Source organism: Lepidochelys kempii, chromosome 6 (assembly GCF_965140265.1).
Source record: "Lepidochelys kempii isolate rLepKem1 chromosome 6, rLepKem1.hap2, whole genome shotgun sequence".
Classification (NCBI taxonomy): domain Eukaryota; kingdom Metazoa; phylum Chordata; order Testudines; family Cheloniidae; genus Lepidochelys; species Lepidochelys kempii.
This window is the reverse complement of record NC_133261.1, coordinates 75,390,909-75,402,935: the sequence shown is the minus strand read 5'-3', so window position 1 is coordinate 75,402,935 and position 12,027 is coordinate 75,390,909. Positions and strand designations below refer to the sequence as shown.

At 40.1% G+C, this 12,027-nt stretch overlaps 1 long non-coding RNA gene across 1 annotated transcript in view; it reads left to right on the top strand.

The window, feature by feature from the left end:
- The window catches only part of LOC140913871 (uncharacterized), a 29,353-nt gene extending 19,686 nt beyond the window's left edge, over window positions 1–9,667 (top strand). The window contains exon 3 of the long non-coding RNA XR_012159679.1: window positions 9,529–9,667. This is a non-coding gene — a long non-coding RNA (uncharacterized lncRNA). The remainder of the gene's footprint in view (window positions 1–9,528) is intronic.
- The last annotated feature ends 2,360 nt before the right edge of the window (window positions 9,668–12,027 follow it).

Below are 12,027 nucleotides of genomic sequence, written 5' to 3'. Positions count from 1 at the left end.
ACAAGCTTGGTTTATTACCAGCTGGAGGAGAAGCAGTTTGCCTTATGATCCACTTTCTATGTCCTCAAATTACAGCATATGGAACATTCTGTAGGATAAAACACACTTGTTAGCAACTCAAATGACTCAGAATTAATAAGCTAATATTTCCCATAAATCAGATCCATGAATTAACAGCTATAAAGTCGAGAAGAGGCCAAATACATGCCTGGTGTGTAACATTATTGAAGGTAATTGAGTTTCACCAGGGATGAATCCAGCCTAATGTTTCAGGTATTGGTTGTAAGCAGCCAATAGAAGAAAACTCCTTAAAGAAGGTATTTTTGGAAAATACAAGTCTAATAAATGCCAGTTTTTAGTTTAAGTAGTTAGTACGTCATTGTGCCAAAGTCCAGGCTGCAGCTCAGGCTGTTGCCATGTTTATGTTATGAGTTATGATGTAAGGGCATTGTTTTGACCTCAGCTTCATTCTTGCAATCCCACTGATTTCAGCCAGTGGAACTGATTTCAATGAGATTGCACAGGTATAACTAAAGTTACATTTTGGTCCAAACGCCAAAACTTGAAACTTGTATGTTAAGTAAATAAATAAATAAATAGATACCAGCTGACAGCTTCCCTGATACTGTAGGGCAGGGGTTGGCAAACTTTTTGGCCTGAGGGCCACATTGGGGTTCCGAAACTGTATGGAGGGCCATGTAGGGTAGGTTGTGTATCCCCAAAGAGCCTGGCTCCCGCCCCCTATCCGCCCCTCCCAGTTCCCACCCCCTGAGTGCCCCCCTCAGAACCCCCGACCCATCCAACCCTGTCCCCCGCTCCTTGTCCCCTGACCGCCCCTAACCGCCCCTCCCGGGACTCCACCCCCTATCCAACCCCCCCTGCTCCCTGTCCCCTGACTGCCCTGACCCCTATCCACCCCCCCGCCCCCTGACAGCCTCCATGGGACTCCCACACCTATCCAACCCCCCCACCCATTCCCCATCCCCGACCACCCCACCAGAACCTCCGCCCCATCCAACCGCCCCTTCTCTCTGTCCCGACTGCCCTCTGGGCCCCCTGTCCCTTATCCAACCCCCCCGCTCCCTTACCATGGCAGCCATGCTGCCCAGCCGGAGCCAGCGACGCCACCACGCAGTCTAGAGCACTGCGGCAGGCTGGCGGCTCTCACAGCCACGCTGCCTGACAGGAGCTTGCAGCCCCACTGCCCAGAGCAATGAATTTGGCCCTATGTATGTTAGATTTCATGAACTAATATTTTAAATATTAATACTTAGAATGGTCATTAAAATTATTTATTTGTCACTCTGAATGTAATGCACAGTTTTACAGTTGAAGATTGCTTAGAACCTGCTCCCTCACTTTTCTCTCACTTTCATATTGTCCCTCATCTCTCTTCTTTATTTTATTTTCCAGCCTGTTTTCTGCTCGGTGTATGCCTTTGGCCAAAATGCACAATCTCCCTGGGTTTGTTTGCCCATCAACAAAGATATTTTAAAGATATTCCTGTAACTTGCAGGAATATTTTGAAAAATAAACAATATCTGTAAAGAGCTATGAGATCTTTTGCTTAAAGCGCCTATATAGCACAAAGGTAGGGCTCCTCCACCTTTAATGCACTGGTATCCACTGAGGAAGTTGGGGACCTGCACTGCCCAAATGTGAGTTGTGAAAGGCATAGTGCTTCATGGACATCCATGGGTTCTCAGGCATGCCCTGCACATATGGGAATTACTGCCAGTGCTTATGCCTCTGAAGGATGTGTAGCTTGCCCTCCCTTGGAAAAGGGCAGGTTTAGAGCTCTGTCTCCTTCCCACTGCTCTTTGGGTTGACTGGTTTCACTGAATTGTCATATCTGCAGAAAAATGTGATCTACGTATATGAACAAATGATGAGAGGTATCTTCCTTCCTTTTATTTTACTTGTTGTAGCTGGAAAGCAAAAATATATTACACTGAAAAATTAAATGATTCTAAGTATTGATCTTTACATTTAGAACTTTTCTTTAAGGAATAGATTATAAACTGCTATAGCATAATAAGATATTTTCAAGTGAATTAAATGCCAGAGACTAAATTATTCCCACCCCCCCCCCAAAAAAAAAGTTGGGGTGAAAAAACAGGCAAAAGGCTGGTCTGGGCCAAGCTATATATACATTAATACACACAAACCATATACATATACATAGAGTTTGACCACATTAATTGAAAATATTGCAGACATAGCAAAAACATGTGGACAAATGGTGAGCAACTACGTATGTGATTTATTCTGGAGGCACTGGTTAAAAGGGAATTTTGGTGAAGTGGATGAGTGGGTGGGGGCTGTGTAAATGATGCTGTACTGTGTACACAAATACATCTACAAAATGTATACTATTAAAGGACGAATGATGAGATACTGAAAACTGATGTGTGTTTCTAACCTTCTCCAATTCCATTCCAGTGGTTTTAATTTCTAAGAGCCATGTTTGCACAACTGGTTGGAGTGGAGAGATTAGGCTGGTAGGACAGAACACCTCTCTAACCATCATTGAGGGAGGAAAAACCAGAGCACTTCTAAAAACATACTGAATAAATTAGCCATATGATTTCAGTACATGCGTTCATTTTTACAGACAGAAAACACAAAACCTCTTTTATAGCCCAACACTCAGCTCAGGGAGTTGGAGACTTTAAGTGTAGAAACATCAAGTAATGACAAAATACAGCACAGGCAAGGTGGGTAGAATAACCTGAATAATGCCTGAACATGCCAGTTTACTGTATTGCACCTAGCATTTGGGTTCATCATGAATACCCCTTCCCTTATCATAATAATGGTTTACCTATACATTGACTTCATTTGATATTACACCATAGACCAAATTCTTCCCTTCAATGCTCTTGTTTGTCTCCATTTGTTGTCAATGGAACCTATAAGAATGCATCCTAGAGATATCCCCATTTATTTGGGAAATCAAAAGACAAAACAACAACAAAAACACGCACTGAAGCAATGTGTGAAGGATGGAATGGGGCTATTGTTTAAAGCAACCGGTGTGCAATTTTTGTTTATCTATGCAGAAACCCAGCAGAAGCAAGAAACAGTGACTCCATTCATTTAGGAGTTTGCCTTTTATTTTGTTTCCTCAAAATTATACTTAAATGCATCCTTATTGCTCTCAACCTGCCTTACACTTGGCTTCTTGCTAAAGGTCCATGGCCATTCCATGCATACATGTCTATTCTCTCACTGGTGCACATATTGAACTTCTCTTGAATTATGCATATATGAAAAGGAGTATCTAAACCCCTTGTAATATTGATTGAAACTGCTTCTTAACATTTGCTCTTAAGCTATTTGCTTTTAAAAATATATTCTCAACAGAGTTCGAAATGGTCATTTGGGCTGAAATTACTGACACAGGGAGCCAAAGTATGTTTTCACTCAAACTTACAATAAACCCAAGAAAGTGATACTTCTATGTAATCTGTATATTTTCGCCTTCTTACACCAGCCTTATGAATAGAGAGTCCTCAGTTATTTATTACGGTAATTCTGGAGATGGGAAGCACAATGTAATGTGTTAGTCCAAATACATGAGACCAGCAGTCCTGGCCCCGATCCAGGAAGAGTGTAAAGCCTTAGGCGTCATCTCATACTAACCAGAAATGATTAACTGAGCGGTGGTGGTTTCCAAGCTGAACATTTTACATTGAAACACGTGTTTCATCCAAGTAACATAAAGGATTTTTATAATTTCTCTTTACTACCTGCTATGCAACAGCACCTTAGATTATTTTTTACTGAGCCACAAAGGATCATATCATGCTCATCCTTCCTCCCCATCTCTCCTATGCTGTTACACTGACTTGTTGCAGCTTAGTTTCAAAGTTAGTGGTAAACTCTTTGGGACAAGGTCGTTTTGTGTGTTTTTCCAGCATGTAGCAAAACAAGGCCCTGACTGGGGCCTTTGTGTGGTCCTGTGATACAAATTATGGGGCCTTTGTGTGGTCATATGAAACAAATTATAATTACAAAGAAATAATACATGTGTACATGTTCTGACTGTAGTATCCGCCTGTGATGGGGTTTCTAAACTCCACCCAGGCCCTGAAAGGGTTAAAGAGAGTTTTGTTAAGTTTACCTGTTCCCCTTGAGGAGGGTATGATCAGGTTGAGGGAAGAATTTAAATGAAAGAGGGTAGGATAGTCCAGGGAGGCCCAGGGACGTGTTTGGTTGGAATTCCTCTCTTGGGAGGAGGGGAGGCTGGGATAAGGAAAGGAAAAAAAGAGGTATAGATAAACCAGCCCCTGTAGTGGGCTGATGCATGTTATATTTTCCTAGAATAGGACAGCTGGGACACTTGGCATTGTAGTAGCCTGGAATGAGAGGATATGGTTCAGAGCCCACCAATAATAGCTGGTTTTACCCTTCTCTGCAGTTGTATGCATGACTCAAATGGCTTTACATCTAAATGTTTATCGTTTGCCCTGATGTGAAAGTCAGGGTAAGGTTTAGTTCAGTCTTACCTCTATCTAATATAAAACGGCTTTCCCAATCCTAGGAAAAATACTTTTGTTGCAGCTGTTGAGTTTACAACAATAAATGATATATAAAAGAACACATGCAGGAATCATAGGAGTTGCTACCACTGAGTTGCATTGATCTTTTTAGTCAGTAGCCTGTCTTTGGAAGTTATATATACTTTATGTATTCAAAGCCATTTTGTGCTTGGTCTTGAAAATACAGGAGCCTGGGCCACATAGTTCAGATCCTGTATCTGGAGATCTGCGAATTTTGGGAGAGGAGATGTGTGGGTCATCTCTGGCCCCGTACATTAGCTTGATCCTACACATGTTTGCTAGCAAGAGCAATGCTCATTACACTGAGTCATTCCATTGAAATCAAGAAGTATGACACCCAGAAGTAGGTGTATATGAGAACAGACCCTCTGTTTGTAACATCTCTATGTACTGTATGTGCAGCCATTTATGATACTGTAGTTATACGTGGAAAAGAATTTGCATACATCACATTATCCATTCTGATGATGATGATGTAATCAGAAAAGATCACCCCTGAATACTCTACTTTAGAATAATTTTGTAAATCATAATGGACTGCATTAACAATTACCTAATTAATCTAATAGGGTTATAAAGCTTTTCTTTCCCCCACCCAAACTTTTTGGATCCTTCATTAAATTAAAATAAAATATTGAACTTGTACTGAATAATTTAAAAAAATTCTAAACCCCATGGAGTTGTAAAACAAATGATCAGACCTTTTTTTCTGTCTTTTTATAATCACAGTGTTTTGATGATGATTCCTGAAGAACTATTAGCCAGCTAGGCATTATTTTTGACACCCTTGCAATGGCAAGTAATATTTAAAGCTCATTAGGGTGAACTTTGTCTCCCACACATAAAGCCCAAATAATCTTAATCTGATAATCTAAAAACAAAACACATTGTACAGATATATAAAAATGTTTTAAAATAATGCTATTTGTCATTTTCCACCATTGATTTCCTAGCTAAAAACCAGATCTTGCAAAATTCCATGAATCCACCATGGTAATAATTTCTAATTTCTATAAAAATGAATTTAGATACCATTCTTTTATGTTGATTTTTAAAACAGATCATGCACGACTAAGGGAAAAAGTCAAAAATGCTTTGTAAATTGCTTATCTTTAACAATTTTATGAAATTATCGGGCGTCAATTATATTTATTGCCAAAGATCTCATAACTGGACACACAAACTATGCTTTATCCATATAATGCCCTTCTGTGCTCTGTGTTTGACAGCACTTGAAGCAGTGCAGTAAAAGAAATAGAAGGTTCATTTCCTCATCCCTAAAATGTTCAGGCTGCAGATGCTATTGTGTAAGATGCCTTAGAATAGTGTGAAACACAACGTGGCCATTGTGTATTTTTATATAAGGTTCTTTATTTTTAAAGCCTAAAGAAAGAAGGTAAAGATTCCCTGTATTCCATAAATATGTTTGGGTGGTAAAACCTTGTGGTTGTCAAAGAGGAAATTCCATGTATGTTTATGTGATTAGAGTTCATGTCACCACTTGTTTTCATCATCTCATGGAATGTTGTTAGGGCAGAGGGAAAGGTTGAAGAAGATTTAGGGCTCAGGCTTGTGAGGTACGGTGTGCTTCCCATGCCCCCTGTGTCCAGTGAAGTTTACTGGAAGCTGAGGTGCTCAGCCCCTCACAGCAGGCACTTGGCACCTCACAGGATGGCAAATTTATCCATCATGAACCTTTCCCTCTGGTCCTGGTGACCTTTCATGAGAAGAAGTTGAGAGATGGACTCTAATAATCACAGAAGCTATGCTGGATAAATAACTGGATGAGAGACCTCCTCAGAACATTTAGGTGCTGCAGGTGGTGGTTTTGGTAATTCAGTAGGTGTCACTTCTGCCTCTGAATCAGTTCTGAACTAATGTCCCAGCAGGATGCTACAGGGCACAGTGTTACTGGAGGTGCTATCTTTTGGTTTGAAATTTAAATTAAGCCCATGATTGCTTGCAACCCTGAAGAGCCCATGCAGGGGCAACTCTACCAATTTTGCCGCCCCAAGCAGTCGTCGCCGAATTGCCGCCGCTGCCGAATTGCCGCCATGCCCAACGGAAGAGCGGCAGAGGTGCCGCCAAATTGCCACCGCGGGACACGGACTGCCACCCCATTCTCAATGCCGCCCAAAGCACCTGCTTGGAAAGCTGGTGCCTGGAGCCAGCCCTGGGTCCATGGTTACATTTTGTAAGAGTAGGTTTGTTAACACTGATATCCTAGCCAAAAGCTAATTCAGGTAATTACATTCTGCCTCTCTAAGTTCTCCCTGCAGTTTTCAGTTAGATCTGATACAATATTCTTCATGTCCTTTTCTGAATTCTGTTGTGTGTTGTGGCTTTCTATCTCAGAGGCAGGTAGCTGCACTTTAGTGGCAACTGATGTAATTCTCAGGGTGAAATCCTGGCCCCAGTGAAGTCAATAAGAGTTTTCCCACTGACTTCAGAGGGGTCAGGATTTCACTCTAAATGTTAAAAGCTCTTATAATTGGATCAATGTCTTATTATTATGGTGGATAAAAATCTCCCAGTGCGTGTAGTCTGTTGAACAGTTGTGTTTTTTTCTCCATAATATGAGCTGGATGAATACCACTCAGCAAAATGTTCTCTGCAGGTATTTTATATTCAAACTAACTGGTATTTAACCTACCCTTTATGTAGAATATTTAAATTTGATCCTATGACAAAAATGTAAAACAGTTTTATTCCAATATTTAGCATTATAATTTAACCAGAACACTGAAATTAGCTGTCAGTCATGAAAGATAAGAGATACAAGCGGTTTTTACTATTCCAACAAGGTATTCATAAAGCAGTAAATAAGCTCATGCTGTTTACAGATAATAAGTTTGAGTTTATCAAGCTGTCCATTATCTTGATATTATTGACATTGCTAACATTCCTGCTAATGTCTCTCCCACTATTCATTTAAAGTTTATCTGATATTGGCTGATATTTAGCAATCTGGACTGTTTCAATAATGTTGGTTTTGGCAGCAAATATCATAGTCACCAATCTTTATATTTTACATACATGTATGTGTGTGTCAGCAGCAGTGGTTGGGGTCATTTGGGAAGAGCTTTTGGATTTATTTCAGTAGTTGTTCAGGACTGGCAGAGCATCTGTCCTCAAAGAAAAACAAGATGAGTCAAAGTGATTTCTGCTTTTGGGGTGGGAGAAGTCATAAGTGTAGGTTGCTGTTTCTAAATAGTTGGGAATTTTTATATAGTTAGGGAGGCAACACCAAGAGGGAACCACCACTTCAGATAAATAGGAACAGGGTACCTAGGGCACCACTTAATACCTAGGGCCTAGTACAAAGCCCATGAAGTCAACGGATGCCTTTCCATTGACATCAACAGACTTGGGATCACTCCATGTGGAATTAATTGTTCCTTTACAAAGGAGACAATATTAGACAACAGTTGCTTAAACTCTCAGTACCCAAAAGACATCTGTCCTTATTTTACACAGCACAATGCCATGGACATTCTCAGGGTGAAAAGCAAATAAATGGTTTATTACAGTGGAAAGGAAAGTGTTAGTAAAAGTTGCCATTTATGATCTATCACTTAGCCAAAAAGCAACAAACCAAACATTATGTTGATTAATTTTTAAACAATTTTAAACACCAAAAACCAGATGCAGTGGACTTCCAAGAAGAGATAAATTTGGCCCTTAGTATCTTCTATTAAAGTATGAAAAAATCTTTTGTTAGCTTCTTAAAGATCACAAAATGACCAAACAAAACAAAAAAAATACATTATAGGACACAAATGAATCTTGAAAAGTAAACGAAAATTCATGACACAAAGTGATTCTGACACTGCCTTCGCTCATAAGCCAAATATGCCATTTACTGAAAATACATTTAAATTACAAACTAGAATAGCTTCCAGCTGGGGTTTCATTTCAGAATTTACTCTACAGAGTACATTATAGTTAGGAAGCTACTTGAAATAAACATACAATGATTGCCATTAAAAAGTAAACTGTTGCCAACAGTTACCATAAGAGGTATCTGAGATTACCGCTATTTCCTCCTAAAATTAGGTTAGGATATATATTTGTGGCAACAGATGAGAATTATGTTTTAATGGCTTCCACAGTAATTGGATTCTCAAACTGAAAATACAAAACAAAAAAAGCAACCACACTTAAAAACTCATTTGGAATAATAATAATCATCCTCATAAAAACCAAATAAATACATTTAGCTAGCTAACCGGTCACTAACAAAATTATGGGAAAAGTTCCCTTCCTTTAGGAAGGTCTAAATCCTGCCCCCACACATATGTAGATGCATATGGACCAAAATGAAGCAGATCCAAGAGGCAGGATGTGGACAAATGCGTAGGGAGTCTGTGTATCCTGTGTGCTGTGGAACCATGCTCCACAAGGACTAAACCCATTGTGAGACTAAATCCTCTCTTTAGCTTTTATGGAAGAAACCTTCCCATGGAAGGAAATTTGAAGGGCTGTAGGAGATGCAAGAGCATGGCAGATAGATCCACTGGTCAAATCCTTCCAGGAAAGGGGATCATAGCAGCTATAGTGTCTCCACAGCCATTTCATGTATCCATGGGGGGTGGGGGAGGGGAGTGAGTCAGAGATTCTGTCCTCCCATCTCTAATAACCTGTTTTCAATGGCTATTAGCCAGGATGGGGAGGGATGGTGTCCCTAGCCTCTATTTGCCAGAAGCTGGGAATGGGCAACAAGGGATGGATCACTTGATGATTACCTGTTCTGTTCATTCCCTCGAGGGCACCTGGCATTGGCCACTGTTGGAAGACAGGATACTGGGATAGATGGACCTTTGATCTGACTCAGTATGGCCGTTCTTATGTTCTTATGTTTATGTGTTGTCAGAGATGTGCCTTTTTTAGAAGCTGAGTTTATCACCAGTAAAAGTCTCTTCTCTCTGCTTGAGTCTTTCTGACTAAAAATGTTTTTTTTTAGGTTATATCCAAGCAAGCAAATAAAAACAGCTCAGGAGGTCATGAGAACAGATTTCTGAGGAGATTCCTGGTACCTCCAGCTTCTTGGTGGGCCAGACATACCATGAAAGCAGCCTCTTTGAAGACACCTGCAAGTGAAAAATAATGGGGGAACAAGTTTAATAAATTCAAATAGTGAGTAAAGATTCAGATCAATCCTCATTTTATCTCAATCATTTCACCAGCTCTTCTTAGCTATCAGGGTTGAACTGGTAGATACATATCTCCCATTGTATAGCATTCACAAGTTCTGTTGATGACCTTAAACTAAGGGATGTGGCGGGATGTACCCCTCAAGTGAAGCCTGGAAGCCATTAGAAACCTTGTGTCCCCATACCATTCAGCTGGGTTGGCCTCCCACTCTGCTCTGGTGGGGACATACAGCCAGCCCTTGGGGGCCCTGTTATCACCCAACATGACTGCAGATGGCACTACACACCCAACTGAGTCACCTGAGTGCTTTACCTAAGCCACTCATGGACCAACAATGGAGTCACCTGCCAATTTCCCAGCTCCCCAGCCTTGCACCCCTACTGGAGTATAAACCCAGAATTATACCATCTTGCACTGCACAGGGTTCTGTACAGTGCAAGCTCATTTATTAGTCCGCTTCCCCCCTCGGTGTGGGGAAGATATGCACCAGCCTTTGTTAACAGAGCTAAGATTCTCTAACACATCACTCAAAAACACGCTGATTAAGATAAAACTTAAAAAAGGTTTATTAACTACAGGAAGATAGATTTTAAGTGATTATTAGTGATAACAAATAGATCAAAGCAGGTTACCTAGGAAATCAAATAAAATCACAATCTAAGATTTATACAAACTAGATAGGATTTGAATCAGCAATATCTCATCCTGACTGATGATACAAGCAGCCTTACAGATGCTTGAGGCACAGGCTCCATCTGCTTTTCAGCCTGGGTTCCCTTCCCCCACTCAAAGTCCTTTTCCTTCCAGAGGTTCTTTCAGGTGTTGAGTTGTGGGGGCGTGAAGACAAATAATGATTTCACTCCCCATCTTCTATAGTTTCTTCCAGCTTGCTGGAAAGTCTATGCATGTGATGTGGAGGGTCTACCCCCTTTGGCCAAAGATTTTCCATGGTCTCCGTGCTCTCTCTGAGGAGGCTTACTTATACAGAGTTCCTGTGTTAGTGGATTCTTCCCTTGATGGGTGTTGATGACAGCAATTAACACCATCTGTCTACTCCATTGTTGTACCTGAAAGGCTGGTTTTGGGTGTTTCCAGCCTCACATCATACCTTAGTAACCCACACATAGCAAGTTTTGATAACTTTATGTATGATGATAAAACATACAATTCACTGAGATATTAATGTTTAGCAGTTCACGACTTTTAGAATGATACCTCACAAGGCATACTTTGTACAAAGCATATAATTATATGACAGTGGTGAATATGGAGGTGCCAGGGTATCACACTATGTTCTAGGATCTATTAACGTTTCAATACTGCCATAACAATCACTCTGAAAACTTTGCAGTCTGAGACGTAAAGCTCAAGGTTACTAGAAATTCTGTACATTTGAATTTGACCTTAAATGATCATAAAGGTTATGGGAAGAAGAAAGAGAAAACAAACTTTTATAATAGTGTAACATACAATTATCACAGCTTATGAAAATGACATAAAATATGTAGCACTCAGATGATCTCAATTTTTAACAAATTTTATTGAGAAAAGTGCCAAATTCATCCCACTATTTAGAATTAATAATAATATCAAAGTTAATTCAAATTAGGTCTGTCTGAAATATGAGAGGCCACACTGCCAGCAATTGCCATAGTTTTTTTCCAGACCAAAAAAAAAAATATGGCACCCTCCAGAGAACAAAAGAAATGTGTGAGAGCGAAATACCACCCTGACACTAGTGGGATGGAGAACCACAGCATTCAGAACCATATTTCAGAATCCTAGCTTTGTAATAGCAAAACTCTACTTGCTCTTCAGGAAGGAGTATACTTTATTTGACCAACCAGTTACTGCAGGGACTTGTTCCTGACTGAAACACTGTCACAAGTATATAATACAAATTAGTCACTCTAGGTGTTATTATTATCTACCATATTTTGAAGAGTCAGCATATTTCACTTGAGACTCAACTGCTTCTGACAGTTTTACTAGCTTACTCTGAAGTGCTGGCTATGTCTAAAGTTCAGTCAGATTTGGTAAGCAAAGTAAAACAAAACAACACATGGTATGGAGAAAGGACTAATATCGAATTATGACTATCTCCTAATGTCTTTGTCATGACCCGGAGATACACACCAGATTCCGTTATCTCAGTCAGTCAGTGGCCATTATGTAAACATAAATAAAAATAGCCCAGAAGCCACATAGGGTGAGTTTTATGGTTTATATTATTTGGCAGAATTCCACTGGATGAAAGACCTCCAAACCGCTCTTGTTCAAACCTCATTGCAGAAGTGCAACTTCATGT